The following is an 18,147-nucleotide window of genomic DNA, read 5'->3' on the forward strand; positions in this document are numbered from 1 at the left end:
TAATGAAATCCTTCACTTTTCAGCGACATTGGCTATGCCCAAATCCTAATTACAATTTCTCCCAAGATTGACAATCCAGGAAAAAGGAAAAATTACCATCTTCTATAACTTTTAATAATATACGGATCCCTAGTGCTCAACGATTTTTAGAAATCATCAATTTGTAAACCTTACAAGCTTGTAGTCTTTCAGACACTCACCATTATGGGTTTTGTTAATTGATAGTTTTGAGTGTCGTTACTTAAAGAACTTCATCAAATTGAAAGTCACTAAGTGTTGGTGCCTTTAGGTTATATAAAGATGTAGGGTTGTGCACTTTGACTCTCCTTGACTGCTCTGACTCCTCTCACTCTTCTCAGCTCTGTGCCACTCTTTTGATTACCTCTCCTCATGCCTTCTCTCACTTTGACCTTTTTTTCTCCTCCTACAACTAACCTATATATATATATCGTGTATTGCCCTTGCTTGCGAAAAATAAACTCAAAAATAACTACTATAGCGTGTGCACAATTTAATATGTAAATGATAAGAGATTAGATAAGGAATAGTTGGAATCAAATCAAGAGCTCATGCACACACTCTCTCCTCTATTTTTTATAAAATCAAACAAAATATAAAGAACACATGAGAAGCTTGATCTAAATCCACAAATGTAGGATCTAAGGACCAATTTAGGAAACTCAAATGAACTATAACAATTTGCAACAATCTGCCTAATTTAAAAAAATTATATAACAATCTAAAATAAATTCTCTTCTAACAAACCACTCATTGAGGAACCAACTCCTCTAGTAAACACTTTTGACCTCTTGGTCAATTGAATTTTAAGGGTGTCCCTACATTACTCATGATATTATCGAGTCTATAGTCAATGTTGTTAATCTAATACTAATACTTTGTGCCCCCTATTCCTTATAATGTTTGAAATATTTGATTGTAATGTCCATAATTGTATTGTTGATCAAGGTGCATATGAAAATTTTATGCTTTTATCTATTGTCAAAAATAATATTGCTAAATGTGAAAAGGTTGAAGCCTAAATAATACAACTGGATAGATCATTGGTCCAGGAAATTGGTGAACTTAATAATGTTATAATCTATTTTCATCAAACCATAGAGCTCACCAATGCATTAATATTTTTATTGTGGACATTCCAGAATCCTATGGTTTTCTTCCAAGTAGATATTGGTCAAACAAGATACATGAATATTTCTTAACAGGTTGGACAAATTTATAACTTCCTTACAAGGGAAAAAAAATCAGATTCAAGTACAAATAGAACAATACATGAAATATACCATGACACCACTTGAGGTACATAATGAGCTAGTGAACTTTACATATATCATTTTTAGAAAGTGTTTCTTAGAGGTTGATCATAGGTGTTATCAAGAACATCAATCACACATACCATCAAATACATAGTTGGATCTCCTTCCTTTCAGTCTAACTAGTGCAAATGAACTTTGTAATATAGATGTACATAATGCTTATGTAAGAACTAGATCAGTAGCTACTAATATTTAGACCTTATATTTTGATAGTTCTAAGACTTAGGACAGTTCTAGAGCAGTTGTATTCTCATCAACCCTTGGAAGAAAAGGTATATATTGTCATGCCACTTGGAGTTTGAGTGCACAAACAACATTGTTGAATATGAAGAACTCATTTTGGGGTTAAATAAAGCCGTAGACCTCAAAGTAGAGGTACTTAAGGTAATTTGTGATTCAAATATTGTTACTTGTCAGGCGCAATATACCATTCGCTATGTTTCACCTAGTTTGAAAAATACCAACAAGAGGTATGGCGACTCATTTCTTTCTTTAAAACATTTAATAATATTTCTATTCCTAGAATTCATAATGTTACCGCAGATACATTAGCCAATGCAACTGCTAGAATGTCACCATTAAAAGATGGTTTTTATATTGAAATTATTTATAAGCCACTATGCCCGATAATGTAACTAATTTTCTCGTGTTTGATGATGACCAACAGATACTGCACTTCATATCCAATGCTAGTGTGTTTAAAGATGCAACTATTAAAGAAGATGAGCATGACAAATATTTGCAGGAAGTAGTTCAAGCATACAAGGGGAATACTATGCCCAAAGGTGTGGTATCTTTTGAGAAATTTTATGACCTACAAAACCATTTTAGAGGACCAGTGAATACAAAGACTTAAAGCTCAATGTTGTCGCATGAACAAGTCAATCTGGGAACCAAAGAAGATCTGAAGTATGTGAATCTTGGTACATGTTGTTCTCCTCAAGAATGATAGGATTTTATTTGTCTCTTCAAATACTATCGAGATGTATTTTAGTGGATGTATGATGATCTAAAGACATATGATACATGCATCATTTAACATGTCATTCTTATTAAAGAAGGGTTAGATTTGCTTCAATAGAAACTAAGAAAAGCTCATCTGACGCTTGAACCCCTAATTTAAAAGGAATTAAGGAAATTGTTGGATGCTCAGATCATTTTTAGAGTTTGACATTTCATATGGGTTTCCAACCCAGTTCATGTAAGAAAGAAGTCTGATGAGATACACCTATGCGTTTAATTTCAAAATGTCATTTGGGCTTCATATAATGACAACTACCCTACATCATATATGGAGTAGATACTGTAAACAATATCCAGGTCGGAAATGTTCTCACTACTTGATGGGTTTTCTAGATATAATTATGCCATTAAAGAAATTTCGAGGTCTAAAATGGGCATCAAAACAAAAATGCACAACCAAAATCAACTTTATAGGAACCAATAGGATTAAATATGATGATGTCAATCATGGGGGATGATTCACCACTTTTGGAGTAAAAAATTAATATATCTATATATATATATATATATATATATATATATATATATATATATATATATATATATAGTTTAGTTCATATATTCAACTTACTTCCCTATGGTTTTACTCAAATTTTGAGAAGGAGAAAGGTGGATGAAAAATTTAATTCCTCATCCATAGAGTACCCATTTTCATAGTTTCAATGGACCATACTACTCAAAATATGATAAATAGATTAAAAACATGATTGCAATCATGTTTTTTCATGTATTTATCATTTTTCATGTAGTAGAGTCCATTGAAAGTATGCAACATGGATACTCATTAGATGACAAATTAAGTTCCACATCCAATGAGTGCTCCCAATCAAAATTTGAGTAAAACCATAGGGAGATAAGTTGAAAAATTAGTTTTTCCTTCTTTCCTTCCAAAATTTGGTGATGTAATATAATATTTTTTTATTATTTCCACTATTATTTTATAATATTCCTTACGATGCCCATCTTAGACATAAAAGTTTCTATAATGTGTTAGTAGTAGAACCAAATCATTTATAGACCATGTTTAGGATGAAGTGGGGAAATTTTGCTTTTAAGCACATGCATTTGGGCTTATTAATGTTAGCACTACTTTTCAACTGACCATGGAAATTGCATTCCATGGATTAATTAGAAAAAGGGTAGTTGTCTAGTTGAATGAATTAACCATATTTTTAATGAACATATCATATCATATTCGTCATCTGACGTAGATTTTTGAGCGAAGTCAAAAGTATGGGATTTCATTGAATATGGAAAAGAGAATATTTGGTGTGTCCAAAGGTAATATCTGAGGACACATTATTTATAAGAGTGGAATCAAGGTCGACCTGTAAAGGATCGAAGGAAATTCTCAAATCCCTTTTCCTATAAACAAGAAAGAAATGCAATCCTTGTTCAGGAAGATCAATTTCCTACACAAGATCAACTCTGACTATGTGCATATTGTTAAACCATTACAAGAGATGATAAAGAAGGATGCTACATATAAATGGTATAAAAGTGAAAAATATTCCTTTACATAGATTAAGCAAGTCATTGTTGATGCTCCAACTTCATATGATGCATATTTTGGCATAGATTTCTTGTTATATACCTTTGCTTTCGATAAATTTATTGTGGCCATATTAAGACAAAAAGGCAATCAAGGGAATGAGCAACCTATATATTTCATGAGCGTTGGCTTACATGGATTAGAAATAAATTATCCCACCATTGATAAGTAAGAATATGTGGTTTACAAGGTGGTTAAGCATTTTATGCCTTCCCTCCTAAAATCTCACACGATTATTTATGTGCCCCATCTAGTGGTTAGAACACTTTTCGTTCAACAAGAGCTAGATTAAAGAAGGGCGGACTAGATGACATGATTACAAGAATATTATATTGAGTTTAAGCCAATTCACACCATTAAAGGTCATGTTCTTTTTTAGCTTGCAGCCGAAGAAATGGATTCACTAGAGGGAGATTCTTCTAGGTAGGAACAAGAAACATAGATGTATATTGTCGAGCAATTTCCTCCTACAAGTATAAACACATCTTAGTATACATACATATGATAATATTTGGAGAATGACACCTTTCCTTCACATTTATCGAGTAAGAAAAAGAGAGAAAGTTTCCTTAAATATTTATCTTATCGACTTGTGTATGGTGTGATTTTCTGAAATTACCACAATGGTGTCTTGATTAGATGCTTAGAGCCTCTATATTGAGAAAGGGTGTTGAAATATATTCACAATGGACCAACAGGTGGACACTTTGCAGGTGATACCACTACTCATAAGGTGATGAGGGATGGATACTATTGGCCCACATTATTTAAGAATTCTCATGCCTGGAAGTGCCCAGCGTGTCAAAGGTGTGATGGTCATGATCAAAAGTCATCTACTCTATTGATACCTATAGTAGTTGAGGAACCATTTCAACAATGGGGATTAGATGTTATCAGTAAAATATTTCCTCATTCATCAAAGCAACATCAATACATTTGAACCACAACTGATTATTTTACTTCGTGGACCAAAGCAGTTCCATTAAGGTAAGTTAATGATTAGGGAGTCACTCAATTCTCAAACAAAACATCATAACCAGGTTCATCATTCTTACATCACTTGTCTTTGATAATGAAAATTAATTTTCCTCATTGAATATTTATCATTTCGTATTAGAAAATGGTATTATTTTAAAGCATTCATCAAACTACTACCCATAGTGAAATATTTTGGTTGAGTCCTCAAAAAAAAATATGATTCATATTATCAAGAAAATTGTATTACCTGAACAAAAGAATTGGCATAACAATTTGATGAATCCATTATTAGTTGAAATGTCACTCCCAAACCCTCTCTAAAAACCTCTCCATACTTCCTTATATACGAAAAAGAAGTTATCCTTCCACTAAACATTTACCTTACAACCTTGTAGCTTTCTCAAGCATCGCAAGGAAAACCATGTATAGTTGTTCAAAGTTAGATATATATATACTCTTCTTGATATTGAGGAAGAAAGGATCAACGTAAAAGAAAAGTTTTTCATACACCAGAACCAAATTAAGCATTGGTTTGATAAGAAGTTTGCAAGGAACAAAAAACTTTGGTGTTGGTGACCTAGTACTAAAATGGATCCCATGAAGAAAAGGGAAAGCACACCAAGTTTCAATATCTGTGGATTGGACCTTATACCATCACTAAAGAGATTGGCCACCATTCTTATAGATTGAAATATTTGGATGGGAGGATTGATCCTCTTCCCATCAATGGATAACATCTCAAGCATTACTTTCAGTAGCATCCTTGGGTTGTGTTCCTTTCTTTGTATAATTTTATTTCCTTGTCTCATGTTGTTTATTCTTGTCATGTATTGTTCCTTTCATTTGGTCAGTGTACATAAATACAACTTTTTGTGAGAGTGAATGTATGGCTCAAAAATACCACGTGGAAAAATGAACATGATTGTGACAACTTCAAAACTTGGTTATTTGTTAGTTCTCCTTCTTTGTTTAGGAAATGCATTTAGTTAAGTAGTGTCCAGATAGAAAATATGACACATTCAAGAGGAAATCCTTGAGTAGAACCATGATACCTACATCTATTTTATCATCCCTATTCCTTAACTTAGCGTTAAAATTACTCTGCGTTCTTCATGCTAATCTAATCAAGTAGAGAAGGAAAGTGGAAAATCAATAATGTGCAAATCAATGCGAGATGTATATATGTCTGTCTCTTTTGGAACAACCTCTTATACTCTTAAAAATTTCGATCCCTCTTCCAAGCTAATGAAATAATAAGTTCTTGAGAAAAATTATATAAATATGATAAATAAAGGGTGAAGATGAGAAAGGCTTCCTGCATAGAGAAGTTAAGCAAGTAACTTTTCCAGGGTACTGAACATGACCGCTGATAGTGAAGCGATGCTTATGTTTCTGTAGTGACTCTACCGGGGTACTGGACATGCATTCTGTAAGTAGAGTAACACCAAACATGAAAGCTAAAGCTATGATTATCTTTAACTTTTAGTTATATATTACCCTTCTCCCGAATAGAAACATTTGTGAAATGGAAAAATGTGTTGTGTGTTAAACCAAGAAAGGAAATGGTGGGTACTACATCCATAACAAGGTTAAGTGGGTAATCCAAGAAAATCCCATTGATGAATAAATACATACTGAAGGGATAATTATTTGATGAAAGCTACATCTAGACATGGAAGTTTAAATTCACCCAGTGTGTCACCAAGTGTTGTCGCTACTACAAAACCCTCCTAAATTTTTCTTTATTCAAATTTTGGCAGCTACCTCTAGCATGTGAAGTGTCACTTTTGGTTTTATAGTGTATTTTTATGTTTCTAGACACGTTTCAAGTGTCCATGCCCTTTCCTAAGTGTCTTCATATCATTAAGAGTGGCAATAACACACTTTTGTGTCACAATACACTTCTAGCCACAAAACAACATGTATGTGTCGCAACTACACATACTTTGTCTTTTGCACTTAGAGAATTGTTACACTAAAATTTGTCACCATGACTATTTGCAGTTAGTATGGCTCCATCAACTGTCATACTATCCTTCTTGGCAAGCCTCATACCTCTGCTCTCCATGTCAAACTCCAAGAAAGAGAGAAAGTCATTAAAAATCTATATATCTCTGGGTACGCAGTTTCTCTTAGCCTTACCTGCGTGTACGCACCCCAAGTTCACAATACCTGTGTACTTGTACGCTCTGTCTATAAAGCAATGGGTGCATACTCCCGTAAAGGTCAAAAGGTGCAAGTTTCACTCCCAAAAAGTTACTTCTGGTCATTTCTAGAGCATTCTAGAAGCTTGTTTGACGTGTATGAAGCGCCTCCAGATGGTTCATGTATCCCTACCAAAGAGGAACTTATCCCATCAAGAGGGGAGCTATCCCATCCAAAGAGGGGCTTATCCCATTGATGGTGGACCTGAATAACTTCCTCTAGAGCACTATAAATACAGGCATTGGGCCAAAGGGAAAAAAAGGTTGAAAGCTGAACATTCCTAAGGGTAGATGCTGCTGGAATTAGGACTCCCTTGTAAAGCTTGAGAGGAGAGATTCCCATCCTTTCCTAGCCTTAGTTGAGAGTGGGTGAGCTGATCAAAGTAAAGGAAAACTCTTGCTGGACCCTAGGAGGGACTTGCACAACACCAAGGCTCAGGTTGTAATGGTTCCTTTTGTTACCTCTTAATGCAAATGAACTTATTTTTCTCAACAGATTGTTATTCATGATTTGTTTCATATACTCCTTGGTCTGTATGATGGATATGTATTGTTTTATGAGTTTATCAGGTGCTACTTAATCTTTTGGCTTGTTAGTGAATGCAGGTTTCGAAGAGAAGGAGGAGCTCATCCGGATCGACGAGGCTGGACTACTACAAAGCGTTGGACTAAAGGTATGTTAAAGATCCCCTGATTACTTGTATTCACAATGCATGTTTAGAGAAAGGTAGTGTTTATTTGTCTTGTTTGTCACTAGAAAGCTTTTGCTTCTAGGGAGGTCAGTTTTGTCGGCACTGTCGACTCTTTCCGCATGACAAAATGGCGACTCCACTAGGGAATCCATTGATGTGAATGTTTTTTCCTTTGTATGAAATTTTGATCTGAGAAAAGTCGTTTGTTTTCTGGTTTTTGGATGTCTGACTGTGTTTTTGGGTGGGCTAGCTTAGGGTTAAATTAGATTTTAGTTTTTCTTTGTTTTGCTAGAAGTGTGCAGCCTCTGAGTTGATCACAGTGCGTACCTGTACGCACTGTAGCTTTGTGCACAGAGCGTACCCGCACCTATGCAAACAGGTCGCCTGCGTACCCTGTCAAAATTAAGAAAATTTCAATTTTCTTCTTTTTGCCTTTTAGATTTTGTTTTTAATTTGTTTTTTCTGCCCAGATCCACTGGTTTTCTGCCATAAATCTTCACCTAAGCTTGTTTCGTCAGTGTCGAGAGTTTTAGTGAAATTCATAGAGGTTTTGCCTTAGGGTTTCATTTTCAACTGGTCCTGTAGTGACTTTGGCGTTAGAGGTTGTCAAAGTTTGGATCTCCTTGGTTTTGTTCAGTCCTCTTAGGAGTCGGGCCTGTCATAGAATTCACCCTTGTGAGAGACCTACCTTTGTGTCTTCTCTTTGCGAATCTCGAAAAATTTTGTTATTTGAACTTTGAATTTTATTCTTGAGAAAAGAATAAAAGATTTTGATTTTTGTTTTGACTGGTTTTTGGTTCTGCATTAACTAGTCCTTAGTTACATTTTGACTGAGTAAAACATCCAGGAATCATCTTTAGTAAGCTTTTGACTCATTAGATTTACTTTTAGGTGCTTTTCTCTTAGATTTGCTTTTGAGTGAAATTGAGTTGATTTGATTGCCATAGCTTTTTTAACTTTGATTTTTGTTAAAATAAGTTTTACATGCTTTATTAATTAGGAAAAAATACAAAAATATCTTTTGAAGGAAGGTTTGCTTTGGTAGCATTTGAGTCTTTGAAAGAAAAAGGAACTTTCGTGAAGTGATTAGTGGTCATGTGTAGTATGTTTTGAAAAGATAAAGAGTTTGTTTCTTTGTTTTTCATTGCCAAGAAAGTTGTCTTTATATCAAGTTTGCATTCTCCAACTCTCTTAGCTAGAGAATTCATTGAAAAAGAAAAATTAGTATAAACCATCCTAAGTGCATATTTTTAGTGGATTTCGGTCGAGTCTACACACCACCAGTTTCATCTCCACTACCTTTTGTCTTAAAGAAAAGCCATAAAAATTAACGCTTAAAGTAAAATCAACTTAGTAACTTTTATTTACTAGGGCTCTGAAACACCAATATAGATCAGGCTAGTGTCTTGGAGTAGGAGAGTAATTAACTCTCCAAGACAGCAAAACCAAACAAGTAGCTCATCTTGTGGTAGGATAAATCCAACTGTTTCATTTGTACTCTGGGAAAGCTCCTCTTAAAGGAGAAGCACAAGCTCGTGTCCGAACCAGTGAGGGGATCAATCCTCCCTCGTTGGGAATGATGCCAGACACGCACGTATTACAAACGGTAAACCTCGGATTAACCATTGTCGAGGAGCCAGGGGTCACTTGTCGGTAAACCTTGGATTATTGTCAAGGAGCCGGCAAGGGGATTGAGCTTGATACTCTACCCTTGCATGCTGTCGGAGCGTAAAATGTTCCCCCAGGTGCATTTGTTGTTGTTGGAAACCTTAGTGACCATTATCTTTAGGATTCTACTGAGGTGACGGTGGAGGGAAGATCCCACTGTACCTGGAGCAGACGTCGGCTAGACTCACTTGGATTTTCCAGGGGGTTCACTTCACTCGAGACGGTTAAAGTGGAGGAACTTGTGTCGGTCTATTCATTAAGCAGGTTGCCGGGGTAACTGTTCCGCCCACCACTTCTGTACTGAATTCGGCGATGTTGGGTTTCATCTCCAACTAGTGTTTTCGGTCCTGAAGGCTACTGTTTGTGTATGGTTTGATGCCCTAGATTCTTTAAGCGTGTGATTCAAATTTGTTTGGTTCTTTAGAGACTTTAGGTGGCTTGCTTTGAGATTTTACTTTGTTTGCGTGTGCAGTAGTTAAAAGTTTTTAACTGTGGCTGAATTACCGAGACAGTCCCGTAGACTTCGGGGCAAGTCTCCTGAGATTGTTACCGTGGCCGATTTGTTGAGGAAGTCCCGTAGATTGCGGGGCGAACCTCCTGAAGAGATCCCGAGTCATTACGAAGGTTTGAAGGTCCTTGTAACTCCTAGTGGCAGTAAAGTAGGTTCACCTGAAGAAGGAGAATCGTCGTTGGTAGTCCATCCAGATTACCAAGGTCTAGAAACAGGTTATAATCCTGAAGCTGTTGCAGTTTCTGAGCTTGCTGTTAGTTTTTCATCTACTAGTGATATAGGCGAAGAACCTGAAATATCTGAACCTGTTACTCCGACTTCTAGTGCACCTGATTCACCTAGGGTAGAAAGAGTCATTACCGAAAATCTTCCTACTGGTTTGATAGCTATTGAAGAACTTGCTCCAGAGGAAGAATTTGGCGTATCTATCCTTGAAGATCAACCTACTATTGATCTAAGGGAGCGTGAATCTATCTTCTACAGTCCTCCTAGAAGTACTACTTGGTACCTTTCATTAACCAATTATTTAGACAACTCAGGGATAAGTTTTTCTCCACCTTGTACTCCTTTTCCACCTGGAGGTATTTATACTCCTGTCAATATGTCTGGTCAGTCATCCGTGTTCACTCAATCTCCTGAATCTTTCTTGTACGATGGTCCTTCTGTTCCCTCCGGGTATCAGTCACCTTCTGGTACTTTTGCGGGAGCATCTCCTCAACCCATTGAACATGGGCTATTAGCTGGAAACAATGGTAATAAACCGTTGGGTGTAGGAGACATTTACATGATGTCAGGTTCAGTTCCCGGTTCTCAACCTCAAGGTGGCCAATTACCGCCTGGGGGCTAGCCTCAATTAACGCCTGGGGGGCAACCTCAAGGTACACAAATTGCATCTGGGGGGCAACCTCAAGGACAGTATGTACCCATAGTACAATACATTCCTCAAGGTCAACCCCAGCCTCAATATGTACCCCAGGGTCAACCTCAGTATCAGTATTTACCTGAAGGGTATCAACCTCAAGGTCAAGGTCAACCCCAATATCAGTATTTACCTCAAGGTTATCAACCTCAAGGTCAATACTCGAGTCAAGGTTATCAACCACCTCAAGGTCAATCATATGTTCAAGGTACGGGAACTGTGCCTTTCAGTTATCAATCCTATCCTCAATCCGGTTATGGACCTCAATATCCTCAACCTGTCATGGGTCAATACCCCGGAATGAACATAGTGTGGGATCCATCGCAAGTTCAACAGGTATTGCAGCCAAGTGTACAGTTGTCATCTCAAGATGGACAATCTTTAGTTGCTGGTCCATCCCAGCAACCGGTCCAGTCTAATGTTAAAACTTCTGTAACTTCGGTAGTTACTCAGTCGCTAATTGCACCTAGTACTCCATCTCAAACGAATGCTGCAACTACCGCAACATCTGCTCCTTCCACCACACTTGCTTCTGGAGTATCGACAGCTCCGGTTTCTACTGTCTCTGCAACTACTCGTCAGACATCTTTACCATTGTCTGGATCTACGATTCAAACTACGGTTCAGATGCCTGTAGGACAACCTGGTTTAAGTACAGTTGTCACTAGTCAACCACAATTCACTTATCAACCGTACCAGGGACAGTACCAATACGGGCTTGCTGTCCAACAGCCGGTTTACCAGTATCAACCGTATCCTGGGTACACTTATCAACAACCTCAGCAACCCCAGTACGGTCCGGTTAATCCTGGTTTTCCAGGAGGATATAATATCCCAAATGCGATTCCTATTCCAAGTTATCCTGGATATCCTCCTCCTGGGACTGGTCTTGTGACCCAGAGTTTTAGGGATCCTAATCGGCAGTTACCGTTTATCGCAACTTTGGATTTACCAGACTTGTCGCGCCTAACGAACGATCCAATAAATTATCTTCTGTTCTGGCTGCCAATGCCAAATAAGTTGCCCAGCGATATACCCAAGTTCGAAGTTAAGTCTGGAGAGGATCCGTCCAATCATGTGATGACTTACCACCTCTGGTGTGCTTCAAATTCCATCTCGGATGATTCGATCCACTTACATCTTTTCCAGCGTACGCTCATTGGTCTCGCGGCCAAGTGGTACATTGAGTTACCGTGGGCCTCTTTTTACAATTTTAGTCAGTTAGCTACCTCGTTCCTAACTCATTTTCAGTTTCCGGTCAGATATGATAATGGCACGGAGCTCCTAACTTCATTAAAACAGTTGACGTCCACTTATATTTCCGATCATATACATGAATGGAGACGTCGACGACGATTAGTGAAAGTTTTTATCCCGGACCAAATCTTAGCTGAATGGTTTGTTAAATCATTATTACCGAAGATTACTGAAGATGTAGCTAAGGCCGGAGTAGTTACTGAGGAGCAAGTAATTGCTCAAGCGCAGTACCTTGACTTAGTTTATACTCAGTCAGGTACGTTACATGAAAAGATCCCAGATCTTCCAAAGTCAAATCAAATCGTTGCTGCTCCTTCAGGATCTCATGATGCTGATGGCATGATTGGTTCAGTAAATACTAAAAGCAAGAAGAAATCTTCAAAGAATTCTTCGCCCATTATAACCTTACCAGATTCCCCGACAGGAGAGTCTTCTCCTGAAATTTCCGCCGATATTCACGCTGTAGAGTCATCTACGGCTAAATCAAAAAACGGTGGGAAGAAGAAGGGTAAAGCAGACAAGACTCCAAAGGAGAAAACAGAAAAGTCGGAAACCAATGACGAAAAGCGCAAACCTCGATATCCTTGTCTTATTTGTGAAGAGGATCATTTTACAAGAGATTGCCCACATCGGGCCGAGGTTGTGAAAATCGTCAAAGGTTCCTCAACTCCTGCTGTTTTGAAAGATCCATTTCCAAAGCAAGAGAGTAAGATGATAGGTTCTTCCTCGAGTGCCACTGAAGAACCCATATTTATGATGTCTCATGTAAGGATTGCGACTCGATCACATGATTATGGTAGTAAAAGTCCTGTTGATGGATCGAAAGAAGAAGAATCTTCTCATTCAAATCCATCAACCTCAGCTCCCGGTTCCGATCCACTACAGATCGAGAAACCTAACCCTGAATTAGTAATAAAACCGCCCGCCAAGGGTGTACTTCGAAGGTCTGCTTTCAATCCACATGCGAGAGTGGCCCAGAATTACAACATTGTTGAGGATTTAGCTGTTTCACCCTCAACAATGTCGGCTTTAGAAGTGCTGCAATCATGCCCAGCACAACGAAAATTACTTTTGTCGGCTATAGGAGCTGTTGATGTTCAGGACCCAAACCTGATAATCTTTGATCTAGAAAATAGTACACCGCGTCTCCCTCATCAGATGGCTTTCCAGATTCCAGTGATAGTAAAAAACAGGACTATTCATCGGACTGTAATTGATGAGGGAGCTTCCACGTGTATTATGTCGATTCAGTGTTGGAGATCGCTTGGTTCTCCTTCACTGAACCAATCCCCGACAATTCTTAAGGCCTTTGATGGCCGTGGGTTCCATCCGTTTGGCATTTTACAGGATTTGCCTATAGGGGTTGAAGGAAAAATCGTTAGTCTGGATGTGGAGGTGGTTGATGCCCCTCTAGACTACAACCTTCTCTTGGGTCGAAGTTGGTCTTACGCTATGACAGTGGTCGTTTCATCGGTCTTCAGAGTCATAAAGTTTCCACATAATGGCAAGATCATAACCAGAGACCAGCTGGCTTATTTTTCATCCGACCCAGCCTCTTCAGAGAGTATCCAGCATGTCGGTAAAACGACTATCCCTTATAAGGATGTTGGCGTAGGATTAGTTAAAGATTTCGGTTTACTGGGAACTTTTCCTTTTCCTCCAATCAACACAGACCCTTCATTCGCATTCATTCATATGATTACTTCAGACGCTATTATTTATGACGATCCTTGGATTGTCCCATCTGAATCTGAGATAGACTCATTCGGTGATGCAATGCCTTTGAGTCCATATGAAATTGCTTATGAAGCCGTGCAGTCTTTTTCCGACCCAAGTTCAACCCAAATCGACCAAATGAATGTGGTCCATGAGGAATCCCTTTTCGCGTCAACCTCGGAGTTAATAACGTTTCCTGAAGTTGTGTCATCTGACGAACAACTTTGTGAAGTCCTATGTGTAGACGACTTACCATGGGAAGATCTCCATCATAGATCTTTGTTTTTACCTGAGGATGATCGTTTTGAAAACGATTTCTCATCAATCTTTACAGCTGAATATGTCAAAGACGCTCAGAGTCCAATGAAACATCCTGATTCAGAGCTGAATTTGGGAAACGTTTCTCGCACTATTCCCATTGACATTTCAGTGAAGCCTGGAATTGTTGAACACATTCATATAGGTGCCTCGTGTTCAGATGACGAAATTCAAACATACAAGGCCCTATTTCAAGAATTCCGTGACGTGTTTGCCTGGTCCTATGAGGAAATGCCAGGAATTGATCCCTCCATTGTTATTCATGAGATCAAGACTTACCCGGACGCTAAACCCGTTCGGCAACGTCTGCATCAAATACACCCTCAGAAAGCGGCTGCAATTAAAGCAGAAGTTGAGAAGCTGTTGAAAGCAGGTTTCATTTATCCGATCCCGTTAACGGATTGGGTATCGAATATTGTTCCGATTAACAAAAAGTAGGGAACAATAAGAATATGTATCGACTATAGGGATATCAATCGTGCTTGTCCCAAGGACAACTATCCAACACCCTATATCGATCAAATAATTGATGATTGTGCTGGCAGTGAAATATTTTCCTTTATGGACGGTTTTTCCGGTTACAACCAAATCAATATTCTACCTGCCGATCAACCAAAAACGGCTTTCATTTGTCCATGGGGGACATTTTCTTATTGCAAATTACCTTTTGGGCTTAAGAATGCCGGAGCCACTTTTCAAAGGGCAATGTCTTATGCATTTCATGACATCAAGCACATTGTGCAACCGTATCTCAATGATTTGCCCGCTCACTCCTTACATCGAGCTGATCACCTTGTCCATTTACAAGCAATTTTTATGAGGTGTAGGCATTATCGTATACGGTTGAACCCACACAAATATGTCTTCTGCATCGAAGTGGGACGATTGCTGGGATTTGTAGTTTCAAAAGCCGGCATTCGCGTTGATCCCTCGAAGGTTGAAGCTATCATCAAATTGCCTCCTCCTTCGAGTCTGTGCCAACTCCAAAGTTTGCAAGGGAAAGCAAACTTTTTACGCCGATTCATTCCTAACTACACCGAGATTACCAAGGGTTTTACCCAGTTGTTGAAGCAAAATGCTCAATTACCTTGGGATGAGATAGCTCAGAAATCTTTTGATGCGCTAAAGCACGCGTTGACCCATGCACCATTGTTGCATCCTCCCAACTACAACCAGGATTACTTTTTGTACCTCGCCGCCGCTCATTCCACCATTGGAATGGTCTTAGTACAGGAAGATGAATTCGAAACGGAACATGTGATATATTATCTTAGTAGGACGTTAAATCCCACTGAGCTAAAATATTCGCATGTGGAGAAATTGGCCCTGGCAGCTGTTCAGGTTGTCCAACGTTTTCGTCATTACATTCTTCTTCGTAAAACTACAGTCATTTCGGATTGCAACCCTATGATTTACATTTTGACTAAACAATTGCTAGGGGGCAAGTACTCTAAATGGATTGTTATCTTGCAAGAGTTTGACTTGGAGTTTGAAAAATCTAAGTCTAAGAAATCTTTAGTTTTTGCAGAGTTGATGTGTGACTTCCCGCGTGCTGACACAGAAACTGTGGCAGGGGAACCCATTGCGAACGAATCTCTATTTCTCATCAGCACTTTAGATTTGTGGTATGGGGATATAATTGTCTATCTCCAAACCCAATCCTTTCGGCCCGAAGCTTCAAAGTCGGAACGCCGAAAAATTCGATTCCAGTCCCAACAGTACAAAATCATTGGAGATACTCTTTATCGTCGTGGGGCAGATTTGGTTTTTCGTCGTTGCTTAACTCATGAAGAGGCAGAAAGGGTTATGAATGACTGTCATTCTGGAGCATGTGGCGTTCATATGTCTGGGTATGCCACAGCCTAGAAGGTGTTGCGTGCTGGCTACTTCTGGCCGTCCATGTTTAAAGATTGTATCATTGCGGTTCGAAAATGCCACAACTGTCAAGTGTTTGATCGCAAGATGCGCGCACCACCTGCTCCTCTCCACCCTATAATTGTCGTTGGTCCTTTTGCTAAATGGGGTATCGATTTTATTACATGTAACCCTCACTCGGTCGGGGGGCATGCGTATATCATCCTTGCGGTTGATTATTTTACCAAGTGGGCCGAGGCGATGCCTACATTCGAGGCAGACGGCAAGACAGCTGTGATTTTCATATTCAATCATATTATTGCTAGGTTTGGTGTCCCACAAGTGATAATCACTGACCATGGGAGCCATTTTCGAAACATTATGATGACAGAACTTACAAGCCAGCTTGGTTTACGTCATGATAGTTCTACACCTTATTATCCCCAAGCAAACGGTTTGGTTGAGTCCATCAACAAAGTTCTAGTTATCATGATCCGACGAATCATTAGTATTCATCGGTCGAATTGGCACAACATGTTATTTTCAGTGCTTTGGGCGTACCGAACCTCAGTAAAAACATCAACAGGGTTCACTCCTTTCCAACTAGTTTATGGTTTGGAAGCAGTGTTGCCCATTGAATGCGAAATCCCGTCACTTCAAATGGCTGTCAAATTTCTTCCAGCTACTTCCGAAGAGGAGAAGCGTCTATTATACTTAGCTAAATTAGATGAGACTCGACGTGACGCTGCACTGGCAATCGAGACTCACACAAAAAGGATGAAAGCTCAGTATGATTGCAACGTGACCCCTCGTAATTTTTCAGAAGGAGACCTAGTGCTATTATATGATCAAGCTAACGATAAATTAGGTGCTGGAAAATTCGTTCCTATGTGGCATGGGCCCTACATTGTCAAGCGAAAGCTAGCAAAAGGGGCCTATGAGCTGGTAGATTTTGATGGGGACTCTTTGGGTAAGCCCAGAAATGGACTTTACCTAAAGAGGTATTATGCTTAAATGATGGGTATGGAGATTTAGTTAGGTTAGTTTTTCTTTCTAGCTGGTGTGTTTGTTAGTATAGACAGTGTGCTTAGCTTAGAGAGTGTGTTTTTCGTCGTTATTCTGGCTTATCTTGGTTTTACTCTTGATATTGCAGATGTCGACGCCTCCCCAAATGTACATTGGATTTGCTGATGGTGCTTGTCGTAGTACACGGAATATCTCTTCTGCAGCTTCGGTTATCTATTCGCCCTCTGACGAGTTAGTTTCTATGCATGGGGTGAGCCTCGGTCAAACAACAAACAACATTGCAGAATACGGTGCAGTGATTGAGTTATTATCTGAATCTATTTCGTTTGGGATTCGGAGTTTGATAGTGAGGTTAGATTCTGAACTCGTTGTATTATAGCTTAATAGAGTTTATGCCATTAGAAATCCAGTGCTATTAAGGTTATTTTTGATAGTGCGCCTCTTGGAACGTGAATTTGATTACATTGAATATGAGCATATTCTAAGGTCATTAAATACATTAGCAGATGCAATTGCTTCTCGAATGTTAGACAGACATTTGCGATAATCATAAATGTAAATTTAAAAACATTTCATCATACATGTTTAACAAGATAAGCCGGTAATAATGATATATATATAGATAGGAGTGTGTTAAAAAATATACATCGTCTTCGATCATAGGTTGAAAAACACCTTATGATCGGCAAAAATGATAAGTACAAAAAACCAAAATGTCACATGTGTCTACAAAAAGTGACTAGCCAATCACTGGTGGTGCTCTCTATACGAGACCACTGCCCGCGCTACCCTACACAGGAACCTCCTGAAAGGTCCTGGGACTGCGACCACACAGCGCTGAAGTCAGATAGGAATATCGTCTATAGTCGTCTCTGGTATGTCCGCCGTGAGACGCTCTAGGTCCTATTCCAGCTCGGCTAAGGTCTCTGCGGCAGCATCCTGTGGGGCCGGTGCTGGTGCAACTAGTACTTTTCTCTCAAATGGCCGGAGATTGGCCGGACGCTGTGGACCTACATCTGCATTTTGAAAATTGTCACTGTCAGTTTTGAGACGATATAAAAATAAAAAGAAAAGTAAATAATTTAAAAACTTGTG

The sequence above is a fragment of the Pinus tabuliformis genome, chromosome 2_1 (genome assembly GCF_031772625.1).
Source record: "Pinus tabuliformis cultivar Carrire ecotype Pingquan chromosome 2_1, CPIR1, whole genome shotgun sequence".
In the NCBI taxonomy this organism is placed as follows: Eukaryota; Viridiplantae; Streptophyta; class Pinopsida; order Pinales; family Pinaceae; genus Pinus; species Pinus tabuliformis.